Genomic DNA, 18,281 nt, shown 5'->3' on the forward strand with positions numbered 1-18,281 from the left:
AATCTACATTTTTTACCCTCCTTCCCCATATTTTATGATTTTGATGTCCTTTTTTACATCTTCATGTTTATCCTTTTGCTATTCCTTGTGTACATCATTGCTTTCACAAACAGTTTTCTTTTTGATCTGTATACTGGCTAATTTAAGTGATTTACTTTCCAATTGTGATTTCCTCCTTCCTATATCTTCTTCTTTTCTATTTAGAGAAGACCTTTCAGTGTTTCTTTTAGGGTGGGTTTAGTATTGTTGTATTCTTTTAGTTTTTGCTTGTCTGAAATTCTTTATCATTTAGAATAGGAGGAGAAAGAATTTTGCTGGGTAGAGCATTCTACGTCACGGATTTTTCCCTTTCAAGATTTTGAATATATTTTTGCCACTCCCTCTGGCCTGTGGCATTTCTGTAGAGAAATCAGCTAATAGCCTTATGGCAGTTCCCTTAAGGGAAAGTGAAAAGAGTAATTAACTCTTTTTTTTCTCTCTTGCTGCCCTTAGAATCCTCTCTTTAACTTCTGCCATTTTTATTATAATATGTCTTGGTGTAGGTCTGTTTGGGTTCATCTCGTTTGGGACCTTCTGTGCTTCCTGTATCTGGATATCTGTTTCCTTCTTTAGGTTTGGGAAGTTTTCAGCCATAATTTCTTCAAATACATTTTCAATCCCCTTTTCTTTCTTCTCCTTCTGGAATCCCCGTAGATTGGCATGCTTTATTATATTATCCCATAGGTCTGTTATATTGCTTTCATTTTTTTCATTTGGTTTTCTGTCCACTGTTTTGATTGGGTAATTTCCATTATTCTATCTTCCAGATCACTTATTCTTTCTTCTGCATTATTCCTTCTGCTATTCATTGCCTTTAGCTCAGCTTTCATCTAGGCAAATGAATTGCCTAATTTTTCTTGGCTCTTGCTTATAGTTTCTAGTTCCTTTTTACACTAATCTGCATTCCTGGCAATAGCCTTTATTAACTCCTTCAGTATTTTCATTACCTCCTTTTCGAACTCGGTGTCTGTTAGACTGAAGAGGTCTGTTTCATTGTTTGTTCCTTCAGGGGAATTCTCTTGGTCTTTCAACTGGGGGTGGTTCCTCTGCTTCTTCATTTTGCTTATATATTTCTCTTACACTGTGAATTTAGGAGAAGCAATTATCTATTGTAGTCTTGGAGGACTATTTATATGTGGGAGCATCCCTGCATAACTTGTGTGGATTTAATATTTTTTGGTTTGGATGCTTGCCATCTCTTTACTCAGTGTGTGCTTACCATTATCCCCTTGATAGGGGGTGTGCAGGTATGCGGCCCAGGTGCATTCCCGGGAAGGCAGGGGCAGTGGTTGGTGCCCAGGCATGGGACCCTTGTAGGTGGTGGGCTGTGCATGCTCCCGAGGAGATGGGGACAGTGGTTGGTGCCCAGTTGTGGGACCCTTGGAGGCAGCAGGAGTCCTTGCCTGCCTCTGGAGTCTTAGATGGCAGAAGTGGCTCACACCTGCCCTTGGAGTGCAAGTAGGCAGAGTACCCTGTCACCTGAGACCGCATGCCTGGATAAAGAAGCTCCTATGGTGGTCCTGCCCCTCTCCTCGCATATCCCCAAACAATGGCACCTTGCCTCTCTGGTGGGCCCTGGCTTCTTCCCAGACTCCCTTGGTTGCGGTGCGCCACACCCTAGCCCCCTCAAGCTGTCTCCATGCAGCCAACCCCAGTCCTCTCCCTGGGTCTGACCTCTGAAGCCTGAGCCTCAGCACCCAGCCCCTGCCTGCCCCAGCAGGAGAGCACCTCAGGCTGGCGAGTGCCAGGCAGTGGCACGGACTGTCTGTGCAGGTTTCTCTCTGCTTTGCCCTCTGCAAACTGGTTGCTGCCCTCTCCTCCAAGTCTTTGAAGCTCCTCCTCTGTCCTGGCTGATCTCCCTGCCAGTGAGGGGACTTCCCAGGGTGCGGAAGCCTTTCCTCTTTCATAGCTCCCTCCCAAGGGTGCAGGGCCTGTCCTGATTCCTTTCTTTCTTTCTTTTTTTTTTTTTTTTTTTTTTGCCTTTTTTTCTTTTGTCCTACCCAGCTATGTAGAGATTTTCTTGCCCTTTTGGAAGTCTGAGGTCTTCTGCCAGCGTTCAGTAGATGTTCTGTGAGAATCTCATTTCACATGTAGATGTATTTTTGATGTTTTTGTGGGAGAAGGTAAGCTCCACATCCTACTCTTCTGCCATCTTGATCCGATCCCTCCTTGCTTCTCTCCATCAGTTGAATTCTTATCAATAAAAACCTAGCTCTCTATCCAGCTTTTCCATGAATTCCTCCCTGGGATTTCTCCCTCTCCTAAGCAGAACTTACCGTTCCCTCTTTTCTTTCAACACAATCATATTCTGCCCAGTCATGTGGCTTTGGTTGTTGCCTTGTGTTATCACTTGTGTGATTCTCCAAATCGAGATCCAAAGTTCCCTTAGATTAGGAAACAGGTGTTACATCTTTAGCCCGCACTATGCCTGTACTGCACATTGTGTAATGATACATTAGAAAAGGGAAAGACTCTAGGAGGAAACTCAGCAGATGCCTCCTTTTACAGAGATTAAGTGACTTGGCCCTGGTCACATGGAGGTTTATAGGAGATCACTTGAAGCCCACTACGGTGTACTTTTCAGGAATGGGGAAGAGAGGGATGGATAGATGGATAGATGCATGTATGCATTGTAAGTAGGTATCTGTCAAACTCTTGATTCAAGGGTGTGGGGAAAACCTGATAATAGAGAAATGACAACTAATGTGTCTAGTTGATAGAGATGGAAGTTCCTCTCTAGTTCCACCAGACTCACAAAAGGTAACCCCCCGAGACCTTGGCAGAGCAGCCAACAGGTCCTGGGGGGAAAGACATTAGGTTTCTGGGCAACATTAAAACTGGTTGTTCTAACGGTACATTTTTAATCAAAGACCTGCCCTCCCCTACTGTGTCCTCCTCCCCAGTCAGAGCTCTCCCTCGCACTTCAGGGTCTTTGTCATTCAAATCCCAAACCTACTTCACTAAGGCAACTGACTCCAAGGACTGATATATGATTAGTGCTTTATATTATAATGTGTCCACCATAGTGGACTATGTTTATACCACTGTGACATCTTAGAAAATTGCCTATCAGGGCATCTCTCACATGGACAGATCACCTGACAGGCGACTATCCAGACTCTGATAATAAGCATCTAGTGACAGAATTGATAACCAGCCCAGGAAGTCCTTATACTTTTCAGACAATTCTGACTCCTATAAAGTCCCTTGTTGAATAAGTTTAATCACTTTGTTCAGCTTGTCAACAAACAGTTGTTAATATTGGATGGCGTGGTTGACACAATGTGACACATGGAGATTATGGCACAGACATGGCCCCTTGTCTTAAGGCACGTTCGGTCTAGGTAAAATCTCTTTCTCTGTAACCCCCCCCTCCCATTAATTCTTGGATCAAACAGAACATTTTGATTATCATTGAATAACCAGCCCTAGAGGAATGTGAAAAACAAATCTTTCCTTCCTTATGAGCATCTCTCCTCCTAATTCACCATCTCAGTGGCCTCCAGTTCTTGATAATATGCCATTACCTGATTTTCTCTACATTCCTGGTCACACTGTCTTTGACCGCCTCTCACTCTTGGGAGCATGAGAGTTACAAACAAAAGAGCCATGTATGTGATTTCAGCCCTTGATACTGATAGAAACTCTCTAGCCCAACAGTCCCTTATTATAGACCATAAAGTAGGTTAGGTGAATTCAGACCAAAGACGGATCAATAATCCCCAGCACTGGAACATCAAAGTCATCACTAACCTAGAAACCATGAAATCTCACTTTCATAGTAGGTGGCTATCCATCTCCAAGATAGCCTGTTGCGAGAGGACTAACTTCAGGTGTTAATGACCTAAATATCTAAGGTCCCCCAAATGCATCCTCAGCATGGGTTTCACGGATGCTCACCTGGCCTGGCCTGTTCAAAAAATTCCAACCATGCCCGATGATGTCCCAGATATAGTAGAACCTTCTGGAGGGGATCTCATTTTGGTCCAAATACAGGTTCTTCCTTAACCACATACCTCAAGTGATGGTGTTCCTGTAATAGGTGACTATAACTTTTCCTCTCACTGTTGTGGCCTCTCCCGTTGCGGAGCACAGGCTCCGGACGCACAGGCTCAGCGGCCATGGCGCACGGGCTCAGCCGCTCCGCAGCATGTGGTATCTTCCCTGACCAGGGCACAAACCCGTGTCCCCTGCATCGGCAGGCGGACTCTCAACCACTGCACCACCGGGGAAGCCCGACTATAACTTTTAATGAGAAAATATAATACGTGTTAACCTCACATTCATCTTCCTGCCTTCTGCACATGTAATACATAAATGGTGCTTTACAGGAGATTAAAATAAGACAAAAGGCTGGAGCAAAGTGTGTGTGAGCTTACCTATTATCAGTATTAGGAGTCAGAATGATTCATATATCCAACAGATTCTACCGTATCTGGCTCTGAGCTTGGTTATGTAGTACCAAGATGAATAAGGTGCATTCTGTCAGATATGATCTAGTAAGAGTGTTAAGGTAGTTTTCTGCTTCATCCCCCACCCCCATGTTTAAGAAAATCCATGGTATTTTATTTTGATGTTGGCACCAGTGAGGAAATATCTAGGAATATCAGGGACCTCACCTTGGGGTTTCTCATGCCGATGCTTTTGTCACCATCATATTGACCCCTAGAAGTCCTATGATATCACCAGTGTGGATACTGGCTTCTTTTCATGTGGTACCAATAAAACACAGATGAATCATTAAGGTGAAATTTTATTAAAGGTTCATAATTAACAAGAAGGAAGTCGTTGCATTAGAACTTGAGCTCTGCAGTCAGATCTGAGATGTGAATTTTGGCTTGGTCAGCTTTTATTTCTGTGATCTTAGACACATCATTTAGCTTTTCTGTATCAAACCATCTTCATATTAAAATTAAGGATTGTAGTATTGACCACAATGGGCTGTTGTAAGGGTTTCCTGAGAGCAATAGAAGATGCCAGGTACCAAAAGAATTGGCTACAGTTAAACACAGGACAGCAGTAACCTGGCTTACATGGAAGGTCTGCTCTCCAGAGTTCCCCATAATTGTTAGTCTACTTTTATACTGTAGGTAACAACCAAGCACCAAACTTTCAAGAACATACCTCAAAATCCAGACCCAAAAAAGAATGACACCCTTGCCCTTCTCATCTCTTAAAATGCAAACTTTATTTGCTTCACATTTTCTCTCCAAAGTATTAAACATATGGTACTTCATCTGTCTCCATAAAATTTTAAAGCAGATACAGATGTTCTTCTCTACTAAGTGTTGAATTTAGAGTCAGAAGACCCGGTTGTGAATTCTGCCTCATCCACTTATTAACAGTGGGATCTGAATCAGCTGGCTTCCTCTCTCTCAGCCTTGGTGTCCCTATCTGCAAAGGAGTAACAATGATGTGATGATGGTGGCAGTGATGGTAAGACAAGGATGCCTCACAAACTTGTTAGTTTGATAAACTATTGTGTGATAATGGTTGCAATGTTTAAATTGTAAAGTCCCCATTTGTCTTATTATTTATGATCAGGGGGACCAAAGCTCATGGCATAGAGAAGAGGCTCAAGGTCACCCGTAGTCAGACTGTGCCCATGAATGTCAAATTGGGACACTCCCAATGGAATGACTGCCTGTACAACCTCTGGAGTTTGTTAACCTTTGGCCCAAATCTGGTTCACCTTCAAGATGAAGTTTCCATTTGCCCCCTGGACCCAGTCCGAGATGCCATCAACTACAGTGTTACTCCACACTGGCTCTGTGAGGATACAACAGTGAGTAAGACAGTGGCAGGGCCCTCACGGCTTATAGCTTATTACAGTCTAGTAGAAGTAGAATGACCTTAAGAGAAGTTGAATGACCTTAATGATAGTCTAGTTTTAAGGCTTCCTTAAAATCACGAGGCTGCTGAGACTTACAGTGACCACATAGCTTGTCACATCTTATCCAGGGAAAGGGGAAAGGTAGAATGTGAGCTCAGATTTTCCAGATCCCCAGGCTAATGCTGAGTCTCATGTAACTCTGACATAAATAAGTCATGCCACTAATTCTTTTCTATTTCAAATAGGATTGCCCTGTGACTTCATAAGATAGTTTGCTTAGAGTATTAGGCATTAAAGAATAAATCCACCTTCTTCATTCCTACTTTGGTAGAATACCCATGGGCAAGAGGAGGTCTAGTATCTTCACATCTGGATGGTTTTATTGTGATGGACAGACATCCCTCTGCAAAAGGATGGTATTTAAGCTTTTAACTTAATTACCACCCTATCTTAATTAAGGCATCTTTGGCTAGCTGAAGTAAATTGGGGGATTTACTGAAAAGCTCCTAGGGTGTCTTGTGAAACTGATGCAACAGCTGAACTTGACAAAGGAGATAACCAAAGAGGCTCTGGGGATTCCTTAGTAGAAGCTGAAGGCCATAAAAGTGGCCTCTAGAGGTGTGCTGTCCAATACAATAGACACTAGCTATTAAATGTAAATTTAAGTAAAATTAAAGACTCAGTTCCTCAGTCACAGTAGCCACAATTTCAGTTGCTTGATATCCACATGTGGCTACTGTATTGGACAGTGCAAGCTATAGGACATTTCCATCACTGAGAAAGTTCTACAGCAGGGCACTGCTCTAGACTGATGCATTCAAGTGGCTCATGCCTAAGACTCCCAGACTCGGTATCACCTTATTTCAATTTTCTGATTTTCTGGAGAGAGAACTTAGCCAGGTTTACACCGTGTCTACCAATGAACTATGACCGGGGAGGACAGGGTCATTTAATACAGACCTTGCCTGGCTCTGGCTGGCTGCCTCCACTGGGGTGGGGCCTGTAAGAGATCCTTCCCAAAAAAGGGTATGGTCATGTCACCTCCTAGACTCTCCAAACCTGGTCTTTTTTTTTTTTTTTTTTAAAGGAAGTGTAGTTGATTTACCATGTTGTGTTACTTACTGCTGTACTGCAAAGTGATTCAGTTATACATATATATGTTCTTTTATCATATTCTTTTCCATTATGGCTTATCATAAGATATTGAATATAGTTCCCTGTGCTATATACAGCAGGACCTTGTTGTTTATCCATCCTATATATAATAGCTTACATCTGCTAACCCTGGCATCCCACTCCATCCCTCCCCCAACCCCCTTCCCCTTGGCAACCACTAGTCTGTTTTCTATGTCTGTGATTCTGTTTCCTAGATAGGTTCATTTGTGTCATATTTTAGATTCCACATGTAAGTGATGTCATATGGTATTTGTCTTTCTCTGTCTGACTTCACTTAGTATGATAATCTCTAGGTCCATCCATGTTGTTGCAAATGGCATTATTTCATTCTTTTCTATGGCTGAGAAGTATTTCATTGTATATATATATGCCATCTTTTTTCTTTATGACTTTTCATCATTAAAAAAAATTGGAGTATAGTTGATTTACAATGTTGTGTTTGTTTCAGGTGTTCAACAAAGTGATTCAGTTTATATATATATATATATATACACACACACACACACACACACACATATTTCAGATTCTTTTCCCTTACAGATTATTATAAAATATTGAGCATAGTTCCCTGTGCTATACAGGAGGTCCCTGTTGGTTATCTATTTTATATATAGTAGTGAGGGTTTTTTTTTTTTTAATAGATCTTTACTGGAGTATAACTGCTTCACAATACTATGTTAGTTTCTGTTGTACAGCAAAGTGAATCAGCTATATGTATACATATATCCCCACATCCCCTCCCTCTTGAGCTGCCCTCACACCCTCCCTATCCTACCCCTCTAGGTCGTCGCAAAACACTGAGCTGATCTCCCTGTGCTATGCTGCTGCTTCCCACCAGCCAACTATTTTACATTCGGTAGTGTATATATGTCGATGCTAGTCTCACTTCACCCCAGCTTCCCCCTCCCCGCCACTGTGTCCTCAAGTCCATTCTCTAAGTCTACGTCTTTATCCTGCCCTGCCACTAGGTTAATCAGTACCATTTTTTTTTAATTCCGTATATATGCATTAGCAAATGGTATTTGTTTTTCCTTCTGACTTACTTCACTCTGTCTGACAGACTCTAGGTCCATCCACCTCACTACAAATAATTTCGTTTCTTCTTATGGCTAATATTCCATTGTATATATGTGCCACATCTTCTTTATCCATTCATCTGTCAGTGGACATTTAGGTTGCTTCCATGTCCTGGCTATTGTAAATAGTGCTGCAGTGAACATTTGGGTACGTGTCTCTTTTCGAATTATGGTTTTCTCAGGGTATATGCCCAGTAGTGGGATTGCTGGGTTGTATGGTACTTCTATTTTTAGTTTTTTGAGGAACCTCCATACTGTTCTCCATAGTGGCTGTGTCAATTTACATTCCCACCAACAGTGCAGGAGGGTTCCCTTTTCACCACACCCTTTCCAGCATTTATTGTTTGTAGATTTTTTGATGATGGCCATTCTGACTGGTGTGAGGTGATACATCATTGTAGTTTTGACTTGTATTTCTCTAATAATTAGTGATGTTGAGCATCTTTTCATGTGCCTCTTGGCCATCTGTATGTCTTCATTGGTAAAATGTTTATTTAGGGCTTCTGCCCATTTTTTAATTGGATTTGATTTTTTGATATTGAGCTTCATGAGCTGTCTGTGTATTTTGGAGATTAATCCTTTTGTCCATTGTTTCATTTGCAAATAATTTCTCCCATTCTGAGGGTTGTCTTTTTGTCTTGTTTATGGTTTCCTTTGCTGTGCAAAAGCTTTTAAGTTTAACTAGGTCCCATTTGACTATTTTTGTTTTTATTTTCATTACTTCAGGAGGTGGGTCAAAAATGATCTTGCTGTGGTTTATGTCAAAGAGTGTTTTTCCTATGAGTTCTTCTAAGAGTTTTATAGTGTTTGGCCTTAGATTTAGGTCTTTAATCCATCTGGAGTTTATTTTTGGGTATAGTGGTAGGGAGTGTTCTAATTTCATTCTTTTACATGTAGCTGTCCAGTTTTCCCAGAACCACTTATTGAAGAGTCTGTCTTTTCCCCATTGTATATTCTTGCCTCCTTTGTCATAAATTAGGTGACCATATGTGTGTGGGTTTATCTCTGGGTATTCTATCCTGTTCCATTGATCTATATTGCTGTTTTTGTGCCAGTACCATACTGTCTTGATTACTGTAGCTTTTTGGTACAGTTTGAAGCTGGGGAGCCTGATTCCTCCAGCTCCGTTTTTCTTTGTCAAGACTCCTTTGGCTATTCGGGGTCTTTTGTGTTTCCATACAAATTGTAAAATTCTTTTGTTCTAATTCTGTGAAGAATGCCATTGGTAGTTTGATAGGGATTGCATTGAATCTGTAGATTGCTTTGGGTAGTATAGTCATTTTCACAATATTGATTCTTCCAAGAACATGGTATTTTTATCCATCTGTTTATGTCATCTTTTATCTCTTTCATCAGTGTTTTATAGTTTTCTGAGTACAAGTCTTTTGCCTCCTTAGGGAGGTTTATTCCTAGGTATTTCATTCTTTTTGTTGCAATGGTAAATGGGATTGTTTCTTTAATTTCTCTTTCTGATTTTTCATTGTTACTGTATAGGAATGCCAGAGATTTCTGTGCATTAATTTTGTATCCTGCAGCCTTACCAAATTCACTGATTAGTTCTTGTAGTTTTCTGGTGGCATCTTTAGGATTTTCTATGTATAGTATCATGTCATATGTAAACAGTGACAGTTTTACTTCTTCTTTTCCAATTTGGATTCCTTTTTACTCCTTCTCTGATTGTCATGGCTAGGACTTCCAAAACTATGTTGAATAAGGGTAGCGAGAGTAGACATTCTTATCTTTTTCCTGATCTTAGTGGAAATGCTATCAGTTTTTCACCACTGAGTATGATGTTTGCTGTGGGTTTGTTATATATGGCCTTTATCATGTTGAGGTAGGTTCCCTCTACCAATTTTCTGGACAGTTTTTTTTTTTTTTTTTTGGTGGTACACGGGCCTCTCACTGTTGTGGCCTCTCCCGTTGCGGAGCACAGGCTCCGGACGCGCAGGCTCAGCAGCCATGGCTCACGGGCCCAGCTGCTCCACGGCATGTGGGATCTTCCTGGACCGGGGCACAAACCCATGTCCCCTGCGTTGGCAGGCAGACTCTCAACCACTGCGCCACCTGGGAAGCCCTGGACAGTTTTTATCATAAATGGGTGTTGAATTTTGTCAAAAGCTTTTTCTGCATCTATTGAGATGATCATATGGTTTTTATTTCTTACTTTGTTAATATGGTATATCACATTGATTTGCGTATATTGAAGAATCCCTGCATCCCTGAGATAAATCCCACTTCATGGTGTGTGATCCTTTTAATATGTCGTTGGATTCTGTTTGCTAGTATTTTGTCCAGCATTTTTGCATCTATATTCATCAGTGATATTGGCCTATAATTTTCTTTTTTTTTTTTTTTTTTTTTTGCAGTATGCGGGCCTCTCACTGTTGTGGCCTCCCCCGTTGCGGAGCACAGGCTCCGGACGCGCAGGCTCAGCGGCCATGGCTCACGGGCCCAGCCGCTCCGCGGCATATGGGATCCTCCCAGACCGGGGCACGAACCCGTATCCCCTGCATCGGCAGGCGGACTCTCAACCACTTGCGCCACCAGGGAGGCCCTATAATTTTCTTTTTTTGTGTTATCTTCTTCTGGTTTGGGTGTTAGGTTGATGGTGGCTTCGTAGAATGGATTTGGGAGTGTTTCTCCCTCTGCAATTTTTTGGAAGAGTTTGAGATGGGTGTTAGCTCTCCTCAAAATGTTTGATAGAATTCGCCTGTGAAGCCATCTGGTCCTGGACTTTTGTTTGTTGGAAGATTTTTAATTACAGTTTCAATTTCATTACTTGTGATAGGTCTGCTTATATTTTCTAAGTCTTCCTGGTTCAGTCTTGTAAAATTGTACCTTTCCAAGAATTTGTCCATTTCTTTGTGGTTGTCCGTTTTATTGGCATAGAGTTGTTTGAAGTAGTCTCTTATAACTTTGTATTTCTGCAGTGTCAGTTGTGATTTCTCCTTTTTCATTTCTAATTCTATTGATTTGAATCTTCTCTGTTTTTTTCTTGATGAGTCTGGCTAATGGTTTATCAATTTTGTTTATCTTTTCGAAGAACCAGCTTTTAGTTTTATTGATCTTTGCTATTGTTTTCTTTGTTTCTATTTCATTTATTTCTGCTCTGATCTTTATGATTTCTTTCCTTCTGCTGACTTTGGGTTTTCTTTGTTCTTCTTTCCCTAGTTGCTTTAGGCGTAGGGATAGATTGTTTTTTTGAGATTTTTCTTGTTTCTTGAGGTGAGATTGTATTGTTATGAACTTCCCTCTTAGAACTGCTTTTGCTGTGTCCCATAGGTTTTGGGCCATTGGGTTTTCATTGTCATTTGTTTTTATGTCTTCTTTGATTTCTTCAATGATCTCTTGGTTATTTAGTAGTGCACTGTTTAGCCTCCATGTATTTGTGCTTTTTACAGTTTTTTTTTTTCCTGTAATTGATTTCCAGTGTCATAGTGTTGTGGTCAGAAAAGATGCTTGATACAATTTCAATTTTCGTAAATTTTCCTTGGCTTGATTTGTGACCCAAGATGTGATCTATCCTGGAGAATGTTCTGTGTGCACTTGAGAAGAAAGTGTACTCTGCCACTTTCGGGTGGAATGGTCAATTAATATCAATGAAATCTATCTGGTCTATTGTGTCATTTAAAGCTTGTGTTTCCTTATTTATTTTCTCTTTGGATGATCTGTCCATTGCTGTGAGTGGGGTGTTAAAGTCCCCTACTATGATTGTGTTACTGTTGATTTCTCCTTTCATGGTTGTTAGCATTTGCCTCATGTATTGAGGTGGTCCTATGTTGGGTGCGTAAACATTTATAATTGTTATATCTTCTTCTTGGATGATCCCTTGGTCATCATATAGTGTCCTTCTTTGTCTCTTGTAATAGTCTTTATTTTAAAGTCTATTTTATCTGATATGAGTATTGCTATTCCAGAATATTGCTATTCTTTTGATTTCCATTTGCATGGAATATCTTTTTCCATTCCTTCACCTTCAGTCTGTATGTGTCCCTCGGTCTGAAGTGGGTCTCTTGGAGACAGCATATATATGAGTCTTGTTTTTGTATCCATTCAGCCAGTCTGTGTCTTTTGGTTGGGACATTTAATCCATTTACATTCAAGGTTATTATTAATATGTATGTTCCTGTTACCATTTTCTTAATTGTTTTGGGTTTGTTTTTGTGGGTCTTTTTCTTCTCTTGTGTTTCCTGCCTAGCAAAGTTTCTTTAGCATTTATTGTAAAGCTGGTTTGATGGTGCTGAATTCTCTTAGCTTTTGCTTGTCTGAAAAGCTTTTGATTCCTCCATCAAGTCTGAATGAGATTCTCACTGGGTAGAGTAATCTTGGCTGTAGGTTTTTCTCTTTCATCATTTTAAGTATATCCTGCCACTCCCTTCTGGCCTGCAGAGTTTCTGCTGAAAAATCAGCTGATAACCTTATGGGGATTCCTTTATATGTTTTATTTTGTTTTTCCCTTGCTGCTTTTAATATTTTTTCTTTGAATTTAATTTTTGTTAGTTTTATTAATATGTGCCTTGGTGTGTTTCTCCTAGCGTTTATCCTGTATGGGACTCTTTGTGCTTCCTGGACTTGAGTGACTATTTCCTTTCCCATGTCAGGGAAGTTTTCCACTATAATCTCTTCAAATATTTTCTCGGGTCCTTTCTCTCTTCTCCTTCTGGGACCCCTGTAATTCGAATGTTGGTGCATTTAGTGTTGTCCCAGAGGTGTCTGAGATTGTCTTCAATTCTTTTTTCTGCTCCTTGGCAGTTATTTCCCCCATTTTGTCTTCCAGCTCATTCATTCTTCTGCCTCAGTTATTCTGTTATTGATTCCTTCTGGTGTATTTTTCGTTTCAGTTATTGTGTTGTTCATCTTTGTTTGTTCTTTAGTTCTTCTAGATCTCTGTTAAACATTTCTTGTATTTCCTCAATCCAGGCCTCCATTCTACTTCTGAGAGTCTGGATCATCTTTACTGTCATTACTCTGAATTCTTTTTTCAGGTAGATTGCCTATTTCCTCTTCATTTATTGGGTCTTGTAGGATTTTACCTTGTTCCTTCATCTGTGACATTTTTTTGCCATCTCATTTTTTTTTTTTTTTGGATGAGTGGGATTGTGTTCCTGTCTTACTGGTTGTTTGGCCTGAGGCTTCCAACAGTGGAGTTTGTAGGCTGTTGGGTAGAGCTGGGTCTTGGTGCTGAGATGAGGACCTGTAGGAGACCTCACTCAGATGAATATTCCCTGGGGTCTGAGGGTCTCTGTTAGTCCAGTGGTTTGGACTCAGAGCTCTCACTGCAGGAGCTTCTGCCTGACCCCCAGCTTGTGAACCAAGATCCTGCAAGCTGTGCAGGGGGTGTGTGGTGGGGGGAGAAAGTGGAAAAGGCCTTGGCTGTGGAGGGCAGGGCCTATGCTTAGGACCCAGAGGGCTGGAAAATGCCCTGGGGGTGTGGCTTATAGAACAGAAGGGTCCCAGGTGTGACTCTGGTCTCAGACGGTGGGGGTCCCCACCTGGGAGCCCAGCAGGCCTGAGTGGGTGGGGCCAATGCCCCTGCTCCTCTCCTGCTCTTCAGATCCTGGAGTGCCCCTCCCACCTGCCTCTACTGTTCTCCCCCAGCCTCCCTCCTATGACCCCAGGACCCATGTGGCCTGGAGAGGGCTTTGTAGGGCAGGGGACTGGCCTGAGAGCTCAGTAGGGTTCCCAGGCTCAAGTGGGCGGGGCCAACACCCTCACCACATCTTCTTTATCCATCCATCTATCTGTTGATGGACATTTAGGTTGTTTCCATGTCTTGGCTATTGTCAATAGTGCTGCTGTGAACACAGAGGAACATGTATCTTTTTGAATTAGCATTTTGTCTGGATATATGCCCAGGAATGGAATTGCTGGATCATATGGTAATTCTGTTTTTAGTCAAATGTGGTATCTTAACACTATTCTGCATAATGCCTCCCAGAACTTCCTGTTCATCCCTATAGCATCTTGAGATGATGAAATGGAGAATCTGGGAGTTAGATTCAGGGTAACAACCCACTTCCTGCGTCTTGTTTGTTACATTCATAATGCCTTCTTTCACATTCCTCTTTTAAAAATCTAATTTATTAGGAACAGTATTTATATTCATGTTCTTGTTCACTTTAAAGAGCATTCTTGAAAACATCCTAATAAACATCAACCTTTAAGAAGTCCCACTGGGCATGTTAATAGGAACAAAAGACAAAACAAGACACCACCTGTTTGTCTCTTCATCTCAAGGTATATAACCCAATGTATATGATGGGGCTGTGTACACCAAAGGGATGATTTATTTTAAATCTAGCAAACCCTCTGAATGCATGATGCATTTTTTAGAACACAAGTTCAGAGGAACAACAGAAAAGCCAGAGATGTTTCATTTTTCTATGAAAAGCATCTGCACTAATAACAAACTGAATGCACAAAACTAATTATTGGAGTCATTTTCAATTAACCTGGCCAGCTAATGTAATCCCTGGAACATTTGTTTATCCATAGGAGTTTTATCTTCAAGATGAAATCATCATTTTGTACTCATTGGATCTGTATGGATTGAGCATCATCAAATCCTTGTATTGAGCGGATGTGTTTGCAGATCTAGGTCGGTAAGTGGGCTGAGGGATTTAGTTTCCCCCACTGCTTACAGTTTCTCCTTGAGTTTGTCTCCCCATCGACTTCCTTTTTTAGGTCTCCCACAGAACCCTCAGGTCTTGTGTCTTATGGTGTCTGAACTCTATGCATACCCTGGCTCTGAGCTGCAGTGTGTCACCTGTCCGCACACCCAGTGGTGTTCTGAGGATGCACACACCTGAAAACTGTCCAAGGTGGCAGTTCTCAGCCTTGACTCTGCTTAGAATTGCCTGAGGAGCTTTTAAAAAGACCCAGTATAGCTGTACTCCAGACCAATTAAATCAGAACATCTAAGGGAGGGACCAACATCAGTGATTTTTACAGCTTCCCAGGTTACTGCAGAGATGCTGCTGACCACTTACTTGAGTGGCAGGTAGGTGGTCAGCAGCATGAGTGCCACCTGGGTTTGTTAGAAATGCAGGTTCTCTGACACCTCCCCCAACCCAGACCTACTGAACAAGAACCTGCATTCTACTAAGGTATCCTAGGTCTGTTCAGGTGCATATTCAAGATCAATAAAGAAGCACTGACCCCACTAGTAGCTCTCAAGCTGGAGCATGCATCAGAAGCCCCTGTTACAATGTAGAGTGCTGGGTCCCCACTCTGATCCTAGGTCTAGGGTGAGGCTGTGCATGTCTGACAATGATGTAATACAGGTGATGCTCCTACCACGCAGGAACCATCTAAGGCATACTTTACCCCCAGTTCATTTATTCTCCCAATATTTGGGAGGAGCACATTAAGATTCTGAGGCACAGGGGCTACTGTAGTGAATAAGGAGTTAAATTCTAGAGGAAGTCCAGACAATAAATAAGCAGACAAACAACTAAATTACTGAAAAATTGCAGATCATGTTAAGTCTTTACGAAAAAAATAAAGTGGTCAGGTAAGGCCTCTCTGAAGGACTGCCATTTGAGCAAAGACCTGATGGATGAAGGTCTGAAGAGCACAACCAAGAAAAGAACAGGAGAAACTGGGTTCTAGGCAGAAGGAAATATAAATGCCCTGACCGAAGGTAGGCTTCATAAACTCCAACTAGGATGGGAGGGCCCAGGGAAAGAGGTTCCTCCTCCATCTCCAGAGCCACAACCTACTGGCTGAATGATTTGGGGAATCCTACCTTTCCTTTTGTGGCCTGTTTATTCATCAAGCTTCCCTTTTAGCATTCTTTAGAAGATTAAAATTTTATCAAGAATTTAATTCACACTCTATTCACACAGAATTTACACTTGCCTGCTGGCATCAGGTCTCCAAGGGGGAAAGAAAACAGAACTTTCCAACAGCAGTGGGTGAGCCATCCATCTCTACTGTACCTTGTAATAGAGACATATGAAGGATGCAGTGATTTCACTGCCATCAGGAAACCCTGAGAGGCAGGAGGAAATAGAGAAGGCTGCACAGGTATGAATTACGGGCTGGGAGTGATGCCATCAAGATGGTGCCATGGGGAGTTACTGATTTTATTCCCCCTCACAGAACAACAACTATTCCTGGACAAGACACCACTGAGAAAATCCTAGAATACAGGGCTGAGACAGACCACACAAGAAGGGTAAAACGAGCAGCTACACACTGACCGTATTGCCCCTCCCCAGGCTGGCGCATTACCACCCCAGGAGGGCTCCTCCAGTGAGAGAAGGCCCAGGGTGGACATCCAGCTGCCCCAGCAATGTGGGTAACTTCTTGGGAGTCCCCATTCAGAATCAGATTGTGATGGAGAAGAGGGGAGGGGTCTGAACAACCAACAAACACTTGGATATTGGCCAACTGAGTTCTTACCTGCAGTGCCCAAGTAGAAGTCTTAACTACTAGCTTCACTCATCTGCTGAGCTGAGGTGGTGGGAACTCAATGGGGTACAGGTCTGCCTGATTTGAGGCCTCAGATGAAAAGCTCAAGCTGAGCCTGGCCCCTATACCCCTAAGCAGGGGTGTGAACTCATGGCCCTGCTCAACCAGGAAGTCTCAGCACCTGGAAAATGACTTAGCATAGCAGCACCTGAGCAGGGAGCCTGGCCAGTGGTTCTGCCCATCTGGGGTCACTGGCTGGTCTCTGCAAACAGTTTGATAGACAGGACTGCCTCCTTAGTCCCCAAATGAGTCTTATCAGCCTTGGGGCCTTTTCTGTGGCTCCCCTGCCCCCCTGTGCAGAGAAACTAAGCTGTAGCCCTGCCCACTGCTGCATACAGCCTCTAACCAAAACTCTAACCAGTGTTCCTGGGAATCTTGGTAGCATACCCTGTAGCCCTGATTACAGTGGTATTTGAACAGAGAACATGACCAGTGGCTTTGTGTCTGCAGAGTCAAGATGGTGACCCATCTTCTCCAGGGAGCTTAGCATACAGGTCTGTCTTATTTGATTCCCAAACAAAGCCCTTGCTGGGCCAGGGGCCTATTCTGCAGCTTGACTGGGCAGGGAAGCTAATGTACAGCCCCACCCAGCAAGGAACCTTAACCAGAGTTCCCAGGAATCTGTGTAGCCCATCTTGCACCTCCAGTTACACTGCCACCAAGAACCTGGTCGGTGGTCCTACCCATCTGCAGAACTGGGACAGTGACTACTGAGGCTAGGGAATTTGGTACCAAGTTCTGCCTAATTTGACCTCCAAATAAGAGCCTTGCCAGCCTTAGAGCCTACAAAGGGCCCTGTCTGGGCAGAAAAACTAATTTGCAGGAACTCACTTCTGACTACAGCCTGCCAACCAGGGGACCTAAACAGAGCACATAGGAAGCTGTGGAGCCCATTTTACAGTCTTGCTTACAGTGACAGTGAGCAGAAAGCAAATCCCAGGGTTATCCCCCTCTGCAGCACAAAATGGTGGCCCTGTCAGGCAAGGAAATTCAGTACATAGTCTTGCCTAGTTCAATTCCCTAAATAATGAGTCATCCAGACCTTGATGCCTTTTTCTGCTGCCCCATCAGGACAGGGATGCTAATTCATAGCCTTCTCTACTGCTGAGTATAATATATACCCAGTCCCAATTAGAAAGCCTGACCAGAGAACCCAGGAAATAGCTGAGCCCATCATACAGTCTCATTTGGGCAGGGAGCAAAATCAAGAGTGGCAACACCTCAGAGCTTGGGCAAAAGCCTTGCCTAAATAGACCCTGACAGCAAGCCCCACCTGCCAAGGACGTTACAGACTGACACATGCAGAAAACCAATTAATTAAGTGGTCTGGTAAAGTCTGGAAGAGGAGACTACTTACTCAAGCATGTAGATACCGGCATAAGAAATCAAGGATCATAAAAAATGGTAAATATGACACCACCAAAAGGAACTAATAAAGCTCTTATAACTGACTGTAAGAAATGGAGACCTATAAACTGTCAGACAAAGAATTTGGAATAATCCTCTTTAAAAAATTTAGTGAACTACAAGCACACAAAGACAACTAAATGAAGTTAGGAAAACAATTCATGAACAAAATTTCAACCAACAAATCCCAAAGGAAAAATACATTGAGTAAACTACAGTAGAATTCAATAGAGAGCTTGAACCGTAGATTCATCCATGGAGAAGATTCAGTGATC

At 42.3% G+C, this 18,281-nt stretch overlaps 1 long non-coding RNA gene across 5 annotated transcripts in view; it reads left to right on the forward strand.

Moving 5' to 3' along the window:
* The window catches only part of LOC132480320 (uncharacterized), a 550,833-nt gene that overhangs the window by 487,763 nt on the left and 44,789 nt on the right, over nt 1-18,281 (forward strand). For 4 of the 5 annotated variants that reach the window (XR_009530632.1, XR_009530635.1, XR_009530633.1 and 1 more), the window contains 3 exons: nt 14,620-14,726; nt 15,972-16,152; nt 16,228-16,303. This is a non-coding gene — a long non-coding RNA (uncharacterized LOC132480320). The remainder of the gene's footprint in view (nt 1-14,619; nt 14,727-15,971; nt 16,153-16,227; nt 16,304-18,281) is intronic. The other variant, XR_009530634.1, reaches the window with a different exon arrangement.

This window comes from Mesoplodon densirostris, chromosome 19 (genome assembly GCF_025265405.1).
Source record: "Mesoplodon densirostris isolate mMesDen1 chromosome 19, mMesDen1 primary haplotype, whole genome shotgun sequence".
NCBI classification, from domain to species: Eukaryota; Metazoa; Chordata; class Mammalia; order Artiodactyla; family Ziphiidae; genus Mesoplodon; species Mesoplodon densirostris.